Here is a 19,629-nt window from a genome sequence, read left to right on the forward strand (position 1 = left end):
TGGGTATAGCAGGGAATGAGTGTGCTGATAAATTAGCAAAAACAGCTCTGGGAAAGGAAATAACAGTGCCAGTTCCACTAGCAAAAGGAGAAGGGAAAGCAGTGATAAAGAAGAAGGGAATGGAAATATGGCAGAAAAGGTGGAAGGAAGACCAGAATGGACAGGGATACCACAAAATACAAAAGTCTATCATAATAAAGAATTGTGAAGAAAGGAACAGAAGGGAGGAAAGAGTCAAAACAAGACTCAGATTAGATCACACAGGACTAAATGGCATGCTGTATGTTATGGGGAAAAGGAATAGTAATAAGTGTGAGAACTGTGGAGTAAAAGAAAACGCTGAACATGTTCTACTGTACTGTAACATGTATGAAATAGAACGAGAAAGGCTGCAGGATAAAGTCAGAGAGGCATGACGTGAGTGGAATTTGAGTGGGATAATGGGAACAGAGGGAGAGGGGGTTAAAACCACCAGGAAGGCACTTATTAATTTCTTAAAGGACACTAGGGTGATGAGTAGGATTTGAGGGACAGGTTGGATGACATGATGTTGCACACTCTTGCACAGTAGGTGGCGGTATGCACCTGAAAGTTGTTTGCGATCCGCCAAAAAATGATAGAAGAAGAAGAAGAAGAAGAAGAAGAAGAAGACAGCTGACGGAAGTGGCGTAAGTTGTTGTTGACGTGAGGGGTATGCTGGGAAAGTTTTGATAAAACGCCATTTTGCTCCCAGAAGAACAGGGACGGCAGGAAAGGTTGTAGCTAACAAGCTATATAGCACGCATTTCCTGGCACATTAACGTTAAAACTCCAGTGGGTAAGAATCACTGTTATGTTATAGGAACTGATGTTGTTGTTATTGCAGCTAAATACATAATGTTAGGCGACATGAGATATGTGACACAACGTAGTATTAGCTAAGGAGTTAGCCACAAAGCTAGTTCTGTTACTAACTAGGAATGACCCAAATACATTTCCTTCTGTTGCACGGGAGATTTAACGAAAACCCAGTAGAGCAAAGTATAGTTGGATTAATTAGAGCCGAATGTGCGCAATTAGTCTATATTTAAACAGGTTAATCCCGGTCATGCCCTGTTAGCTGTGTGCTTTGACTGGCATCAGTGCAACGTTACCTTATACAGCTAACGGTAGCTAAATTAGTTTATGGACAGGCGTATGATACGACCTCCTACCTGTGATGTTACAGATTAAACGTCAGATGGTTAACACAACGTGCACCTGAGACATCTCCCAAATACGTAGGGTTCATACCAGATATTTAATTTTCTGTCACTTCGTACAACCTTAATAACTCTTAAAGTGACTAACGTATAAAAGGCGAGTACAATACGTTAATGTGACTTTGACAATGATTTATGCCCGTCAAAAATCCAGAACCAATCATTGCACCAGATCACCTCTTAGCCGTGCCTTGAATTATATAACGTCAGTTGCTGTTGTAGACATTTTTGCGTCCCGATTTTTCGAGATTTATCAGAAGCTAGTTTATCATTGTATTTTTATTTTAAGGTACTATTTTCCCTTGTTCAGCTTTAATCAGTTTAAGGGCTGTTTATCACATAGAGATGGATGTGACTGTCGGGGTTGTTATATCCTAACACCTGCCTATTACTCAAGGAGAGCAGCAGGGATTCATAGTGGGGCCAGTTCTTGTTGTATTATATGTCTTAAAAGTTTATGATAGGAGTTTGTACAGTACAATTAGTTTTACCTTGTCAGTGTTCAATGTGCACAGATGTTTGTTTTTATCAAAAAACAAAACAAATATCTGTATTAACAGATGAAAAGCAGGTAATATATGCAATCCACCCTTTTGTGACCACTATTTTTGTCCGTTGTGCATTATGCAATCAATGTTGCGCAAGCTACTTGGAAAATGTAGTGAGCTGAGCTACCAGTTACTCTACATCAAAATAAAGTTTTACTACATTGATGCTGTCCCAGAGAAATGTAGCAAGCTAAGCTACGAGAAAATGGCAAAAGTAGCTTGCTACTTGCAAAGCTACTTTTATTTAAATTTTTTTACTTTATGTCAAACCAGCATTTTCTGAAAAAATGTCAGCCAAAAAAATAGGCAGGACAAAATGTGAGTTGAACTGTTTATTACAAGGGGCAAGACAAGTGAGAGATGCGTCAAGAAGTGCAATGTTGCCAATCAGAGGCAGAGTAGGGTGGGTCTTACCAAGAAAAGCCAATATCGAAAGCAGCATAAATTGAAAGATTAGTATGTGAGGTCAAATGGAAGGGTTTGCCTTCTATACTAGGGTTGCTACTAGGGCTGCAGCTATTGATTCTTTTGGTAATCGAGCATTGTATTGATTATTCTGAGTGAATTCCAATACTGAGTGTTTTTATTAAATTACTCAAGTGTTTCCCCTATGTTTACAGTGACAGACAGACACCGAAACACGACGAAACACTGCTACTTTAGCTTTATTGAAGGACAAGAGTAATACGTAAAAGTTAAATAATAAAAAGTCTCTGAAATGAGAGAAATAAGCAACAAATTTGTTTCCTCTTTTGAAAATTCCACATTTTTATTGCTTTAATTGCCAAATTATTTTTGGGGGGTACATGTGTGAATAAGAGTGACTAACATGATAACATGAATGAAGCTAAGGCTTAAACAAATTGACCACAGCATTTTATTTTCTCAGTGTTTCTACTTTTCTATAGCAAAACTTAGGTAATACACATGATACATTGCCAGGTAATGTTAGCCACTGCATTGATTTCTGTTATTAATCAGCTATTATAAAGCCATATTACATGTGTGCCCTTTAGGTAAGGTAAGGTAAGGCAAGGTAAGATAACTTTATTTGTACCCGAAGGTAGATTTGGTTCACAGTTTAAGTGATTTGGCTTCATCCACACAAAATGGACAAACAGGTTAGACACAGTAACATAATAACAGTAGAAAGGTCATCAGTGCGTCATATCAAAGTGCAGGATCAAAAAGGGCATGTAAAACCATTATAATACCCAAAATATGAATTTAAAAACAATACCAAATAAATAAAAAAATAAAAACTGTACTGTCATTAATTCAGTTTAGTTTGAAGTGAGTTTTTGTTTATGTTTATCTCTCTAATGGCTGATGGGACAAAGCTGTCTTTATATCGCGTTGTTTTGCAGGCTGGGAGTTTGTATCTGCGGCCTGATGGGAGGGGCTGAAATTCCCCATGTAGTGGGATGCAACCAGCCATCCTCTGTAACTGCCTGGTATATACATGAAGGCCTATCACGATAACAAATTTTGCCGGGCGATTAATTGCGTCAAAAATTATTGCGATAAGTGATAATATTGTGTATTATTGTGCTTTTAAGACCATTTTTATTATTGTTGTAATTTTGTAAAGTTGCTGTTTTTAGACCCATTTTTTAAAATTATATAATGATAATAAAGGCATAATGATGCAAATACACCCTTTTGAAGAGAAATAAAACATTTATTTAATAAGAATATTTAGGAATGCAAAAAAAAGAAAATATAAATATCCGAAATAAATAAATAAAGACCTTATAAATACAAAACAATAGACTCTCAGTCTCTCACTCTGAGGTGTGCAGTTAAGTTGGTTGTATTTGCTCTTTTTGTTGAGATGGTTTTAGAATAAACCCCGCATACCGGATCGTCCAAATTACTGGGCTCCCCTCTGTCATTTGGTTTAAATCCAAAATACTCCGTAACAGGGGCCGCAGCATTTGGTTTAGGAACAAGTTCATTTGTCTTTCTCTTACGCTCAACTCTTTTTTTCTCCGCCTCATGAAGATCGCACTCTGTGTGTGTGTGTGTGTGTGTGTGTGTGTGTAGCCCATAGCCCCGCCTCCCCCACAGAGACAAAGATGACAAGAGCTTTCCCTCCGTTCATTACGCTAATGAACCAACTTACCTGGCTGCCAGACGATGCACGGCAGTGAACACGCTCTTGTCGTCCAGTCTCTTTGGTGGAGAGAGAGAAGAAAAACAAACACGCATGAATATGGCAAATAATCGCGTCCGGGAAAGTTACCGTCTCCCTTTTAAATTTACCATGCAATTAACAGGCCTATTTACATGCGTTATGAATCTCAGGAAGCAATCACTGATTATGCAATTAAACGGGACATTGACGTTACCTTATTTATTGTGGTCCGTTCGGCGAACTCGATGCATACACTGAATGTTTTCTTCTTGGATGTTGTTGCACCGAGGATGTGCTATTGTGGTATGCTAACTCTGTTTTGCAATACACACTGTACTGTTTTCATTTCAACTTGATGATCCCACACTCTACATTTTGTCGTTTTCTTTGGCATGTTTTTTTTTCTCTCGCTCTTTTCTTGTCCCTCGTCTCCATCGTTTTGAAACTGCGCTACATCCACTTTACAGCTGTGTAGGCTATCAACAGCAAAAGTAACATAAGCACTCTTGCAGCAGAAACATCTATCCATGTGAAACACAGTGCGCTGTATAGTTTTAAAAAATTTGCCTCGAGGCTTTTTAGTAATCGAATTATTCAATTTACTCGAGGAATCGTTCCAGGGGGGTATTCCATCAATGTAGCTAAGAATATCCAGACTATAAGGTGTAATCTTGAAGTTTGACTAAACGCCAACTCCAAATCTAGCGCCAACCCATTCCATCAAGTGAAATCAGCTGGCTCCAATCGATGCTAATTCAAGCCTCACCTGTTAAGCCTCAACTCACGCATGCGCCCAGGGAAAATAAAAAGCCAACACAAGTCGAGTGCTAAAAATGTTGCAAAATGTCAAAAAGCAAAGGAAAGGAGCAAATGGAGGCTTTTTCTGCGGCGGAGCAAACGTTCCTTATGGAAGTGTATGAGGACTATAAGGACATAATTATGAAAAAAGGCAAAACGGCAGCGATTAATAAAGCAAGGGAGGTGGCATGGCGGAATATTGCAGACAGGCTAAATGCGTAAGTGACAAAAAAAAATCAGCATATCATATTATATAAATCCTAGGGCTCGGCGATATGGCTGAAAAATGTATCACAATATAAGTGTTTCATATCAGTCGATATCAATAATTATTGAAATTTTTAAAATCTATTTGAAATAAGGACTAGAAGAAAAAAATGTTAAATTTAAACACTTTTATTTTAAATGTAACCTTTCCTCAGTAATGAACAAACAAACACAGGGGAAAAAGAGGTCAACATAACCATGAAAAACAGTCAAATAAATAAATATACTGGTTACTTACTAAATCCGAAGTACTGCCAAACATCATTCCAGACAGGATGTAAGTGTGTCTGTGACTTCCTGTACAGACTGAAGGCTGCTGGAAGCTGTCGGGAAACTGTCCAACTTCACCGTGGCTTTTTGTCACAGCCCCCCACTGCGGCCACCTGCTCTCGTCTACTTTCCAGGCGAGGCGCAGTTCATCTCGAACAAGCCTATTTTCTCCTTTCACTGTTTTGTTATGAGTTACAGACAGGAGGCACGCGGGCGCAACCAAACATGAAACTGCTAATGTGCGTCTCACTCAACAGGTTATTGGAACGTTATGTACGTTACAAGCAGTGAGTGAGTCTGTTCATGCAACCAAACTTGCTTAGCTGGGCCGGGAGCGCCGGGAGAGGCTGAAGCCCTCGCTGGAACTGCATCTCCCAGAATGCCTTGCGGTTCAGGACGGTGATTTTCTTCCTGTTTTATTAGACGTTTTATGGAACGTATTTTCTACTGATATCGATCACGTGTTTATCGCGATAGATATCGCTATTGTTTTATCGCCCAGCCCTAATAAATCCCGCATCAAAGGGACAAAATATATGTCGATAAGAACACCTATTAAATCTGACAATTCAAGTATGCTGAATGAAATTCACCAAATGTGTCAATTAATATTAGTGATAGACTATTTATCTACTGATTCCTATGTACATTTCAGATGATGCATTTAATCAAACTACAGTATTTTATGTGGATCATGACATTTATCACATAATTGATTGTAGATTATGATATTTCCGAAATGATCAGTTTATAGGAAATAATCACATGACATTTATCTATTGATTGTAGAAAATGACATTTAGCAAATCCATGAATTCAGTGGAGATGAGGAAACCTATTAAGTGAATGCAGGTGATAGTGAATCAGTTATCTATTTCTCATCATTTGGGAGTCAGTTGTAAGCTCTATCCCTGATTATATCAAAATAAGGAAAATCCCCTTAAATGTATGGAATGTGCTATAGGATGAGGAACAGACAAACCACAATGGTGTGTGTCCCATTTTCATCCCTCACTGTTTTTATCTCTCTGCAAACAGTTGCCTTACTCAGCCTCTCAGCATCACCAACACTATACAGGAGTGTACCGCTAGCAAAGAACCTCAGTGCAATACACATTGACTGCACAGTGGTCAGAGACGGGCTGCGGCGTGTGACCTTTACAATGTGTGGTTCCAGCAAACTGCATAGATACACTATGCTTTGTCTGCTGAACCGGTACTTCTCCCACAGATAGGAGTCCGTCTGTATCAATGGGTTGGTCCTGTTCTGGAAGACCCTTGGGGCTGGTGGTGGTTGGAAGGGCCTCTGGACAATGTGGGCCTCCTCATCAACAGGATCCTCAATGAAGGGGCATGCCATTATTTCCTAATCTACTCTCTCTTGCTCTGTCTCTGTGTCTCTCTGGGTGTGTCCCTCTCCTTCTCTTGGATGCACTCCTTATATGGCCGTTGTCAGTTGACCTTAATTGGCTGTGAATTTACTAGCCAATTGCAAACAGTGTGGGGTGGGGATGAGAAGGCAATCACATATTCATGTGGTTTGATGTACATATACAATCTTTTTTTTTTAATGCCTCAGTTTCATTTTATTGTAGTTTTGTTTTTATTAGTTTGATTTTGGCTTTATTGTTGTGGGTTTTTTATTATCTTATTTTTATTACATTTTAATTTGTTTTATAATAGTTAATGTTTTTTGATTAATTATGTTATATATTCTATGATCTACATATTATTTTATCATTACATGACAGCAGTAAGCTGTGAGTGTGTAAAAGCACTGGCAGAACTGTCTTTTAGGTGTCTGTTCTTGTCTGTTGAACATTTTTTGATCATAGATGGAGCTAATCCTCACCTTAATCCTGCTACAGATCAGGATTGCCTGTCAGCATAATTTACCATGGTTACTAGGCTGGGATTGTGTGGAACGGAGTTGTTGCTCAGGTTGATGGAACGGAAACTGGAGTTTAGCTTGATGTATCAGGCTTAGCCAGAACCATGGTTTCCATGTTTTCCATAGTTACTGATGTGAGGCTAATCTTAGCCACTTTGATGGAACAGAACTCTGGCTCACATTAGCCAGACTTGGCCATTTAAGCCTGGATTTGCCTTTAGCCTGCTTGACGGAATACCCCCCAGCCTTAGTTGTCGCCTTTGTAGTGGCCCAATGCCTGGGGTAAAGAAATCAAGAGGGGAGTCTGTGGGTCCTCTCCCAGGAAAGTGTCAGACACTTCATTTTTTGCATTCAGGCTGTTTATGCACCATTTTTTAATTTATCATGTTCAAAGTCCTTTGCTACGTTCAACATGAATGTAAAGGAGAATAGAGTCATTTATAGTTAAAGGGAAATTTCGGTTTATTTCAACCTATCTCCTATCGTCCTAAATTTGTTTCAAGTGACTAGTGACATGAAAATAATAGTTAGCATGTTAGCCGTTAGCCTAGATACAGCCGGGGTACATAGTAGCGTCAGACCTGTTAAAATGTAAGTGAACGGGCATACTTCAAGTGCAAAGTTAGTCCACTAAACAAGCTTTTTTTCCACAAAGACCGCCTCATATCGTTAGGATAAATATCAGAGAACATATAGAAAACGAAATGTAAATGTGTTGTCTTACCTTACCGGAGTGGTGCCATGTTAGCTCTGCTTTCCAAAGCGTGGCCGAAATATATCTCGTGAGCTCTAGATAAAGCCCAGCTGGATACTAACGTTACTCCAGGTGGAGGTGTCTCGTCCTCAGTCACATCCAGACCTTGAAAATAAGGCTGCAACTGGTCCCATTTCTTGCAACAGAGGCATTCCTCTTCTGTGGGCATTGGGGCACAGCATTCACAGGTACACCACCAGTCTCCAGAGCTACGCAGCCTTGCAGCAGCCATTCCTCCTCTCTCGTCCTCTACCTGTTGCGCCTCTCTCTCTCTCTCCTCCTCTGTTCTTCAGTTTCACGAAGCTCTTCTGTTTACCATTTAGCTCTGCTTTCCAAAGCACGGCCGAAATATCGTGAGAACAAGCTGCAACAGCTGGAGGGCAGTAACCGGACAGTAGCCTGAAAAGTTCATTCATTTATTTTATGAAAGATTTATAGAATAATGGCTGACTTTTTGCCAGACTTCGACTTTGTGGAGGAGGAATTTGATTTTGCAGAGTTTGAAGGCCGCCCTTATTTATTTGAGCCAGAATATACTGACGAAGAGCTTCATGAAATTGAAGAACGGAGGAGGAGAGAGAGAGAGAGAGAGAGGCGCAACAGAGGAGGAATGGCTGCTGCAAGGCTGCGTAGCTCTGGAGATTGGTGGTGTACCTGTGGATGCTGTGCCCCAATGCCCACAGAAGAGGAATGCCTCTGTTGCAAGGAACGGGACCGGTTGCAGCCTTATTTTCAAGGTCTGGATGTGACCAAGGACGAGACACCTCCACCTGGAGTAACGTTAGTATCCAGCTGGGCTTTATCTAGAGCTCACGAGATACATTTCGGCTGCGCTTTGGAAAGCAGAGCTAACATGGCACCACTCCGGTAAAGTAAGACAACACATTCACATGTCGTTTTCTATATGTTCTCTGACATTTATCCTAACGATATGAGGCGGTCTTTGTGGAAAAGAAGCTTGTTTAGTGGACTAACTTTGCACTTGAAGTAGAGATGCACCGAATATTCGGTAACCGAATATATTCGGCCGAATATTGCAAAAAAACACACATTTGGTATTAGGTGGAATAAGTTAAAAGCAAGACCAAATAATAGTGCCGTGTTTTGATAACACAATCAAACGGCGTGCCGTGACGGACGGAATAAAATGTCGGTAGTGTGGCGATCTGTCTGTCACAGCACTCGCATTTGCGACTAAAAATAGGTTTGAGCGAGCAAAATAGGCTTAAATCATTCAGCACGCTGTGCGAGCAGCCTACAGATTTCAACCACCAGCATAAACGAAAGGCGAATCACACCGATTGTGGGTTGAACGGGGGTCAAAGACACAGTATTCCTGTCAAATACGGCGGCCATCGGCTTACCGGCGACGGAGAAGTCGGTTCCAATAATATCCTCTTCTTGGCGTCATGACTGCCCAGAAGTACCTGAACAGCCGAGCCAGCCGAACACAGTTATGTGACGTGTCAGAGGAGAAATGAGCCTTCCACATTACTCTTTCTGGCAGTAACGGCCCACAAACCTCACTGCACTTTAGAGACTGTTCTTTACTTATGAAGGGACTTGTCAGGGGAGGAGGGTAGCTGTTTGATTCTTATTTTATTTATTTATTTTATTTTGATACCCCCCTATGTTAATCACTAATTGATGCTGTTTTTGAAGTATGAATAAGTCAATAAGTAATTTATTCCATTGAAATATCATTGATGTATTATAGAAAAGTGATTTATCTTTTTATAAATGACAAAAGGCACATCTGCCTCATTTTCGCTGTGATATTGTGGTACTACTCAGAACCATGATATTTTCATTGGTATGGCACAGTGGCATCCAATTTTGGTACCGTGACAACACTAATCTGGAGGGGGTTCATCTGCAAAAACTAATGAAAAACTAAACAACGATATTCGGTATTCGGTACTTGGTATTCGGCCAAGCGTTTAATAATATTCGGCTTCGGCCACAAAATTTCATTTCGGTGCATCCCTTCGGTGCAACTTGAAGTATGCCCGTTCACTTACGTTTTAACAGGTCTGACGCTACTATGCACCCCGGCTGTATCTAGGCTAACAGCTAACATGCTAACTATTATTTTTATGTCACTAGTCACTTGAAACAAATTTAGGATGATAGGAGACAGGTTGAAATAAACCGAAATTTCCCTTTTAACAGTTGTATCAGTTATATCAAGGATGAAAACATCAGATTATAGTCATAGTTAGGCCTGTCGCGATATGCGATAAGTCAATTAATTGCACGGTAAATTTAAAGGGAGACGGTAACTTTTCCGGCCGCGATTAATTGCCGTGTTCATGCGTGTTTGTTTTCCTTGTCTCTCTCCACCAAAGAGACTGGACGACAAGAGCATTCACTGCTGTGCATTGTATGGCAGCCAGGTAAGTTGGTTCATTAGCGTAATGAACGGAGGGAAAGCTCTTGTCATCGAGTGTCTTTGTCTCTGTGGGGGAGGCAGGGCCATGGGCTACACACACACAGTGCGATCTTCATGAGGGGGAGACGAGGTGGAGAAAAAAAAACAGAGTTGAGCGTAAGAGAAAGACAGGGAACTTGTTCCTAAACCAAATGCCACGGCCCCTGTGAGGGAGTATTTTGGATTTAAACCAAATGACAGAGGGGAGCCCAGTAATTTGGACGATCCGGTATGCCGGGTTTGTTCTAAAACCATCTCAACAAAAAGAGCGAATTCAACCAACTTAACCGCACACCTGAGAGTGAGAGACTGAGAGTCTATTTTTTTTGTATTTATAAGGTCTTTATTTATTTATTTTGGTATTTTTATGTGTAATTTCGGATATTTAAATTTTCTTTTTTGCATTCCTAAATATTCTTGTTAAATAAATGTTTATATGTATCTTTTAAAGGGTGTACTTGCATCAGTATGCCTTTATTATCATTTTATGTTTAAAAAATGGTCTAAAAACAGCAAAATTACAACAATAATAAAAACGGTCTTAAAAGCACAACATTATGCAATATTATTGCTTATCGCAACAATTTCTGATGCAATTAAATGCCCAGCAAAATTTGTTACCGTGACAGGCCTAGTCATAGGCAAAAAATGTCTGGTCTGTCAAAACAAAGTACTTGGTTAATTTGGAAGAAGCAAGACAGATGAGGCTATATGTAAGAATCCTGAAGGTTAAGCTTTTAAGAACTTTAAAAAAAAAACTTTCATAGCATACTTTTTAAGTCCTCATCACCACTTTGAGTTCTTACCGGTTACATCAGCAACACAATACAGTGACTGTAAGAAAGCACAACTAAACAGTCTTAACAGTAGTTCCTGATAACTCCTTGGACCACTGTGTCTATGCAACATAATTCAGACAGACGGGGTGGGAATAATGGAACAGTATGGACATGAAATATACAGTGAGAGATTTAGAGTTAGGACTTATATGTAAGTTTGCCAATATTAGTGACTGTTATTTTTTTCTGTCTACATAGTGTTGTGGAAAATATTACTTGAAGATGCATTCAAAAATTTAATAAGGGTAGCCTTATTATTTATAATTTTCTTATTATTTGGCCTATGCGTTGTGAATTCTATTATCATTCTTTTAAATGAGTTTACATTTGAGCCATTATATCCATGTTCTTGATCTTTTGATTTTCTCCTGAATTGTGCAGCAGTGTGTTAAACCTGTTTTAAAGGTCCGTGTATCATTCGTTCATTCCATTTTCATTTAAAATAAAAAAAAAGGAAAAACGGTTTGTTTTTTCATCATTCGTTTAATAGTCAAATTCAAAAATACAAAACGGTTTGTTTTTCTTATTTTTGATTTTATGCTCACATCAAAAATAGCAAATCAAAAAATGGCCCACGATTGAAATTTGATTTTAATTTTTCATTTGATCCAACTTGCATGACCCGGAACCATTTTCTACAGAAGCGCATTGCATTCACTGGATAAAAAAAAATTAGACACCTTGTCTCGTAATTACGAGATCAGGATCTCGTAATTACCAGATAAGATCTCGTAATGACATCAGGAAAGGTGCCACATTGGTCACTGCTTCACTCAGAACCACATACTGCACATCCATGAAGGGTGGTCAGAACTACTGTAACCAGCTGCCACTTGGGTGGTGCCATCTTGACTATATCCTATATCTTTATTATAATGTGTATATATTGTAAATTACGATGGAGTATTACACTAAGCAAGGAGATGTTACAATAGTGGGCACTGTATATATTTTGATCTATTTCATACTGTCTTGGTGACAGAAAAGAACGATTTTCATTCTGCAGGGAAACGCGTGTCCTTACTGTGCATATTAAATCTTGAATCTATGTTTTATGAAGACCCTATGTGTGCTCAGAGCTGTGGCACAAGTTACACACCGAAATCTGGTGGAAGAAAAATGATAATAAGATGAAAAATAAGTATGTGTGTGATTTATGCGCTGATTAAGTGGTGGGTGATCGATGTGCCTGACATTGATTGATTGAGTTTCAGCACGGCGGTAGTGGCCAGCTCTTGTTAAGATATAAACAGAATGAAAGCGGACAAGGTAATTACAGAACTTGTCTTGAGAAATAGCTTTCAGATTGACTCAGAAATTAAATGCATTTTCGATGGAGGCAACTTTATAAATTAGGCTATTGCTTTCTTTTCACTTTCTGCATCATTTAAGATTTTACTTGAAATCGCTCTTTAAGAAGCATTTAACAGTGCTGAAACTAAATCAATCGATGTCAGGCACATCGATCACCCACCACTTCATCAGCGCATAAGTCACACACAGCCTACTTATTTTTCGTATTATTATTATTTTTCTTCTGCCAGATTTCGGTGTGTAACTTTTGCCACAGCTTTGATCGCACACAGGGTCTTCATAAAACATAAAGATTCAGGATTCAATATGCACGGTAAGGACACACGTTTCCCTGCCGAATGAAATTCGTTCTTTTCTGTCACCAATTAATGCCAAACAATATAAATCTGAAGTATGAAATAGATCAAAATATATACGGCGTGCACTGTTTTAACATCTCCTTGCTTAGTGTAATATTAATGTGCCTGCCGTGGCTGGATCTGTGAGCGTTTGGTCGCTAAGAAGATTGTTAAGAGTGAGTCAGCTCGATCTTACAACTCCTTAGTGAAAGATCTTTATGAGAGTTTATGACAATTACCGGGATCTGACTAAAGCTGACATTATTACTGCTGTAGCATGATGTTATTAGGCTAAATACTACATTTCTAACAGTATCTGAGCTGATTTATTGACACAGCATACTTGTAGGCTGCTGTAATGTTAGGTTTACTGAGGAAATAATGGGAAGTAACGGGATGTGACTTAATCGGGCCTTCTTGGCCTGACGTGCTGACGTATTGCGTTAAGCGAGTTGTGTCATTTCCGGTGTTTCTGTGACAGCGTCTCTGTACTGCTCTGGTGAATTCTAGTAGCCTGTTTTCTCACTTCAGTTGCTTTAACGTTGCTTTAACGTCTACTTCAAGTCTTAACCCACACTAGTTCTGTTTAAGCACTTATAGCTCTCCTCCTTTCTACGACTTTCTCGCTAATCTCTTAGCTGTTGTTTGCACGTTACTAGCCTTGGTAGCTACATTAGCTTTAAAGTTAGCGATGGCTTCTCCCTCTGCTCTCTCTTGCTCGGTGTGCCAAATGTTCAGTTATGCCTCTGCCTCCTTTAGCGACAGTGGTAATTGTAATAAGTGTAGCTTATTTGCTGCGTTGGAGGCGAGGCTTAGTGAATTAGAAGTGCGGCTCCGCACCATGGAAAACCATTCAGTAGCTGCGGTAGTTAGCCAGTCCCCTGTAGCCGGTGCGGAGCCACATAGCATAGCCTTAGCCTCTGCTAACTGTCCTCCGGTGACTCCCGTTCAGCCGGGAGGTTGGGTTCTGATTCGCCAGAAGCACAGCTCAAGCCGAAGTCCATGGCTCACCACCAGCCTGTTCACGTTTCCAACCGCTTTTCCCCACTCAGCGACACACCGCTGAGGATAAAACTCTGGTTATTGGCAGCTCTATTCTGAAGCGTGAAGTTAGCAACACCAGCGACCATAGTCAAATGTATCCCTGGGGCCAGAGCAGGCGACATTGAATCTAATTTAAAACTGCTGGCTAAAGCTAAATGTAGATTCAGTAAGATTGTTATTCACGTCGGCGTCAATGACACCCGGTTACGCCAATCGGAGGTCACTAAAATTAATATTGCCTCGGTGTGTGAATATGCAAAAACGATGTCGGACTCCGTAGTTTTCTCTGGACCCCTCCCAAATCTGACCAGTGATGACATGTTTAGCCGCATGTCATCATTTAATCGCTGGCTGTCAGGTGGTGTCCAGCAAACGATGTGGGTTCGTTAATAATTGGCAAACTTTCTGGGAAAACCTGGTCTTATTAGGAGAGGCGGCATTCATCCCACTTTGGATGGAGCTGCTCTCATTTCTAGGAACCTGGCAAACTTTATTAGTAATTTAAATCCTGACAACCCAGAGTTGAGACCAGGACTCAGAGTCGCAGTCCTATCGCCTCTCTGAGCTTCTAGTTCAGTTACCCAGCCATAGTTTTCATGGTTTTATACAAGCTGTGTCTGTCCCCGACCACCTAAATTATTTAAATCTAAAATTAAACAAAGAGGAGTTGTGCATAACAACCTCATAAAAATTAAAACCTCTTCTGTGACAGAAAGACAAAACAGGAGAATTAAATGCGGACTGTTGAATATCAGGTCTCTATCGTCTAAAGCAGTGTTAGTAAACGAATTAATATCAGATAATCATATTGATTTACTCAGTCTCACTGAAACCTGGCTGTGTCCAGATGAATATGTTAGTCTAAATGAGTCCACTCCTCCCAGTCATAATAATACCCACATTCCTCGAGGCAGCGGCCGAAGAGGGGGAGTTGCAGCCATTTTTAACTCTAGCCTGTTAATCAGCCCTAAACCTAAACTAGATTATAATTCATTTGAAAGCCTTGTTCTTAGTCTTTTACATCCGACCTGGAAAACCTCGCAGCCACTTTTATTTGTTATAGTGTACCGTGCTCCTGGCCTGTATTCTGAATTTGTATCTGAATTCTCAGAGTTTTTATCCAGTTTAGTTCTTAAATCAGATAAAGTTATTATTGTAGGCGATTTTAACATTCATGTCGACGTTGATAATGACTCCCTGGCTACCGCATTTATCTCATTATTAGACTCCATTGGCTTCAGTCAGGGTGTACATGAACCCACTCACTGTTTTAACCATACCCTCGATCTAGTTCTGACGTATGGAATTGAAATTGATAATCTAAAAGTCTTTCCGCAGAATCCCTCGCTATCGGATCATTATCTGATTACTTTTGATTTCTTTTTACTCGAAAAGATTACTCCGTCATTAAATTCAATACCAAGTCCCTCAGTAACAGAGGTTTCCTGTACCGACTTTTATCATTTTGTCGATAGCGCTGTAGGCTCGCTGCGAACAACACTTGACTCTGTAGCTCCTCTTAAAAAGAAGTTAAAAAAGCAAAGAAAGTTCGCTCCTTGGTATAACTCTCAAACCCATAAGTTAAAACAAATATCGCGAAAATTTGAAAGGAATTGGCGATTAACCAAACTGGAAGAATCTCGTTTAATCTGGGCAGACAGTCTCAAAACTTATAAGAGGGGCCTCTGCAATGCCAGAGCAAACTATTACTCAGCATTAATAGAAGACAATAAGAACAACCCCAGGTTTCTTTTCAGCACTGTAGCCAGGCTGACTGAGAGTCAGAGCTCTATTGAGCCTTGTATTCCTTTAACCCTTAGCAGTAATGATTTTATGAGCTTTTTTAATGACAAAATTCTAACTATTAGAGGCAAAATTCATGACCTCCTGTCCTCAGATAGTACCTATCTAACCTCAAACACAGCTGTGAGACCTAATATATATTTAGATTGCTTCTCCCCAATTTCTTTTCAAAAATTGACCGCATTGATTTCTTCATCTAAATCATCAACGTGTCTCTTAGACCCCATCCCAACTAGGCTACTTAAGGAGGTCTTTCCTTTAGTTAACACTCATATATTAGATATGATCAATATATCCTTATTAACAGGCTATGTACCACAGTCTTTTAAAGTAGCTGTAATTAAACCTCTCCTAAAAAAGCCCACCCTGGATCCAGAGGTGTTAGCCAACTATAGACCAATATCTAATCTTCCCTTTCTGTCAAAGATCCTTGAGAAAGTAGTCGCAGACCAGCTGTGTGATTTTCTCCATGATAATAATTTATTTGAGGAATTTCAGTCAGGATTTAGAGTGCATCATAGCACTGAGACAGCACTAGTTAAAATTACAAATGACCTTCTGATTGCTTCAGACAAAGGACTTGTCTCTGTACTTGTTTTATTAGATCTTAGTGCGGCGTTTGACACAATTGACCATCAAATTCTACTGCAGAGACTGGATCACTTAATTGGCCTAAAAGGTTCTGCACTGAGCTGGTTTAAATCTTATTTATCTGATCGTTTTCAGTTTGTTCACGTTCATAATGAATCGTCCTTACGTACCAAAGTTTGTTTTGGAGTTCCATGAGTTCTGTGCTCAGACCAATCCTATTTACTCTATATATGCTTCCTTTAGGTAACATCATTAGAAATCACTCTATAAATTTCCATTGTTATGCGGATGATACACAGTTGTATTTATCGATGAAGCCAGAAGAAAGTAATCAATTAACTAAACTCCATAACTGCCTTAAAGACATAAAAACCTGGATGAGCACCAATTTCCTGATGTTAAATTCAGACAAAACTGAAGTTATTGTTCTTGGCCCCAAACAACTCAGAGACTCTTTATCTGATGACATAGTTTCTCTAGGTGGCATTGCTCTGGCCTCTAGCACTACCGTAAGAAACCTCGGAGTAATATTTGATCAAGATTTGTCTTTTAATTCTCATTTAAAACAAACCTCACGGACTGCATTTTTTCATCTGCGTAATATTGCGAAAATTAGGCCTATCCTGACCCGAAAAGATGCAGAAAAATTGGTCCACGCTTTTGTTACCTCAAGGCTGGATTACTGTAACTCTCTATTATCAGGTAGCTCTAGGAAGTCCTTAAAAACTCTCCAGCTAATTCAGAATGCAGCAGCATGTGTACTAACAGGAACTAAGAAACAAGATCATATTTCTCCTGTTTTAGCTTCTCTGCACTGGCTCCCTGTAAAATCCAGAAATGAATTTAAAATCCTACTGTTAACTTATAAAGCTCTAAATGGTCAAGCTCTGTCATATCTTAGAGAGCTCATAGTGCCTTATTATCCCACCAGAACACTGCGCTCTGAGAACGCAGGGTTACTCATGGTCCCTAAAGTCTCCAAAAGTAGATCAGGAGCCAGAGCCTTCAGCTATCAGGCTCCTCTCCTGTGGAATCATCTTCCTGTTACGGTCCGGGAGGCAGACACCGTCTCCACATTTAAGACTAGACTTAAGACTTTCCTCTTTGATAAAGCTTATAGTTAGGGCTGGCTCAGGCTTGCCCTGTACCAGCCCCTAGTTAGTCTGACTTAGGCCTAGTCTGCCGGAGGACCCCCCTATAATACACCGGGCACCTTCTCTCCGTCTCTCTCTCTCTCTCTCTCTCTCTCTCTCTCTCTCTCTCGTATTCTATTACTGCATCTTGCTAACTCGGCCATTCTGGATGTCACTAACTCGGCTTCTTCTCCGGAGCCTTTGTGTGTGGTTGTGCTGCTGCCGTGGTCCTGCCAGATGCCTCCTGCTGCTGCTGCCATCATTAGTCATTAGTCATACTTCTACTGTTATTATCCACATATGACTATTGTCACACTTGTATACTGCCAGATATTAATACATACTTTAAACATATTGTACTGCAGTAGCCAGAACTATAACTATAATATTATTACTTTCAATAATGTTGTTGTAAGCTACTGTCATTACCTGCATCTCTCTCTCTCTCTCTCTCTCTCTCTCTCTCTCTCTTCCTCTTTCTCTTTCTCTTTCTCTGTCTCATTGTGTCATGTGGATTACTGTTAATTTGTTATGCTGATCTGTTCTGTACGACATCTATTGCACGTCTGTCCGTCCTGGAAGAGGGATCCCTCCTCAGTTGCTCTTCCTGAAGTTTCTACTGTTTTTTTTTTCCCCCCATTAAAGGGGTTTTTTTGGGGAGTTTTTCCTTATCCGCTGTGAGGGTCATAAGGACAGAGAGATGTCGTATGCTGTCAAGCCCTGTGAGGCAAATTGTGATTTGTGATATTGGGCTTTATAAATAAAATTGAATTGAATTGAAATATTGTTAGCGAAACAGAAACAAGTGTTAGTTAGGGGACAAGAGCCAAGAGTCACAAAGACTCACGTATGTTAAAAGTTACTTACAACTGGTGTATTTAGGCTACTGTATGTGTCCAGGGTCCTTCGCCTCTGGAAACAAGTAACGTGACCACTAACTCGTCCCCAAACGAACGCATGTTTCTGTTAGGCCTATGTGTTTCACTAACGTTCTTTATGTATTATGAAGAATGTCAGACTGGCCAATCAGTGGCAGAGTTGGGCCCGGAGTCACAAACAGCATTTCGACTGACACAGAACCGACACGGTGCCGGTTCCCGAACCTAAGTAGGCTACTTACAACGGCATGAAAGACAATCTGACATTCTGTGTGTTGTTATTTCCTTAAAAACTACAATTTTATTCTCGTAATATTCTGACTTTTTCTCAGTTATGACTTTATTCTCGAAAAAATTGCGAGTTTTTTCTTGTAATATTTCGAATATGAAATAAAATTGAAGAAAAAAATTGAAATCTCCGGAAATTTTTTTTCTTCAATGTGGCCCTTATACCCGAGTGGCAGCTGGTTACAGTAATTCCAACCCCCCTTCGTGGATGTGCAGTATGTGGTTCTGAGCGAAGCAGTGGCCAATGTGGCACCTTTCCTGATCTCATAATTACGAGATCTTTTCTCGTAATTACGAGATCCTTATCTCGTTAAAAAACAACAAAAAAAACCCCCCAAACTTATCTCGAGATAAGGTTGGGTTTTTTTTATCCAGTGAATGCAATGCGCTTCTGTAGAAAATAGTTCCGGGTCACGCAAGTTGGATCAAATAAAAAATCAAAATCAAATTTTAATCGTGGCCCATTCTTCGATTTGCTATTTTTGATGTGAGCATAAAATCAAAAATAAAAAAAACAAACCATTTTTTGTATTTTTGAATTTGATTATTAAACGAATAATGAAAAAACAAACCGTTTTTTCGTTTTTTGATTTTTGATTTTAAATTGAAAATGGAATGAATGAATGATACACGGACCTTTTAATATTCAATTCAGTTCAATTCAATTCAGTTTTATTTATAAAGCCCAATATCACAAATCACAATTTGCCTCACAGAGCTTTACAGCATATACGACATCCCTCTGTCCTTTGGACCCTCACAGCGGATCAAGAAAAACTCCCCAAAAAACCCCTTTAACGGGGGAAAAAATGGTAGAAACCTCAGGAAGAGCAACTGAGGAGGGATTCCTCTTCAAGGACGGACAGATGTGCAATAGATGTCATACAGAACAGATCAACATAATAAATTAACAGTAATCTGTATTACAGAATAAGACAGAAAGAGAGACAGAGAGAGATGCAGGACAGACAGTAATGACGGTAGCTTACAACAACATTAATGAAAGTAATAATGTTATAATAATAATTACAGCAATTGTGGTACAATACATTGAAAGTATATAT

The 19,629-nt window shown here is 39.7% G+C and overlaps 1 protein-coding gene across 1 annotated transcript in view; it reads left to right on the forward strand.

The window, feature by feature from the left end:
- Positions 1-688: 688 nt before the first annotated feature.
- kpna5 (karyopherin alpha 5 (importin alpha 6)) overlaps positions 689-19,629 on the forward strand; it is an 86,856-nt gene continuing 67,915 nt past the window's right edge. The window contains exon 1 of the mRNA XM_049583179.1: positions 689-817. The gene's annotated coding sequence lies outside the window, so the exon portion shown is untranslated. The remainder of the gene's footprint in view (positions 818-19,629) is intronic.

The sequence above is a fragment of the Epinephelus fuscoguttatus genome, linkage group LG8 (assembly GCF_011397635.1).
Source record: "Epinephelus fuscoguttatus linkage group LG8, E.fuscoguttatus.final_Chr_v1".
Classification (NCBI taxonomy): domain Eukaryota; kingdom Metazoa; phylum Chordata; class Actinopteri; order Perciformes; family Serranidae; genus Epinephelus; species Epinephelus fuscoguttatus.